This window comes from Trichinella spiralis, assembly GCF_000181795.1.
Source record: "Trichinella spiralis strain ISS 195 chromosome Unknown Scfld610, whole genome shotgun sequence".
Lineage (NCBI taxonomy): Eukaryota > Metazoa > Nematoda > Enoplea > Trichinellida > Trichinellidae > Trichinella > Trichinella spiralis.
Genome location: NW_003527549.1, coordinates 623,628 through 624,394, shown reverse-complemented (window position 1 = coordinate 624,394; position 767 = coordinate 623,628).

Here is a 767-nt window from a genome sequence, read left to right as displayed (position 1 = left end):
CACTCAGTAAATCAAGAATATCAGATGCTAACTATTTAGTAATGTCACTCCTGCTTAGCTGAAGCTGCACTGTGAACATTTGTAATGTGCATTTTCCCTTTGTATTAAATCGCCTTTACCAACATATGTGATGTGACGAGAAAAGCGAAGGATTGTTTGACACAAGGCATATGCCGTCTAATCATGCGTAAAATTAAGTGAAATTGCGACCTAACGCGTAACGTTAGCATTAGTACCCGGAAATTGGAAGTGTTGCTACAACATTCCAGATTTTTCAAATAGATTATTCAGTATTCTGACATTACACCCGGAAGTTAATATCCAATCTTGATAAATTTCAACAGGAAATAAATTAATTTACAAACAGTGAGAGCAGATTTATATATCAGGAGGGAAATTGGTAATAGACTGAAGAAGAAACAAGGAAGAAGATAAGAATGCTCCTGGTCACCGGTTATTTATATTAGTTTTTTTTTCATTGTATTGTATTATTTAGTTTTTTCCTTCTTCGTTGTTTCCACTTTGTTAATACCGTTCACTGTTGTTTATTATTGTTGTTGTTAGTGGTGTTGGCTAGTGAAAAATAAAAATCACTATTTAACTTATTTTTTGTATTGTTTTTTCTGAATTATGACTAACGCATTTGATATAACGTCACTTTGGTACAATAAAATATAGAATAATGATAAAAATTATTTTCGGGAATGCTGATCATGAAAAAGTATAAACTTCACCACAAATAATATATTTAAATAAACAAAATTTCA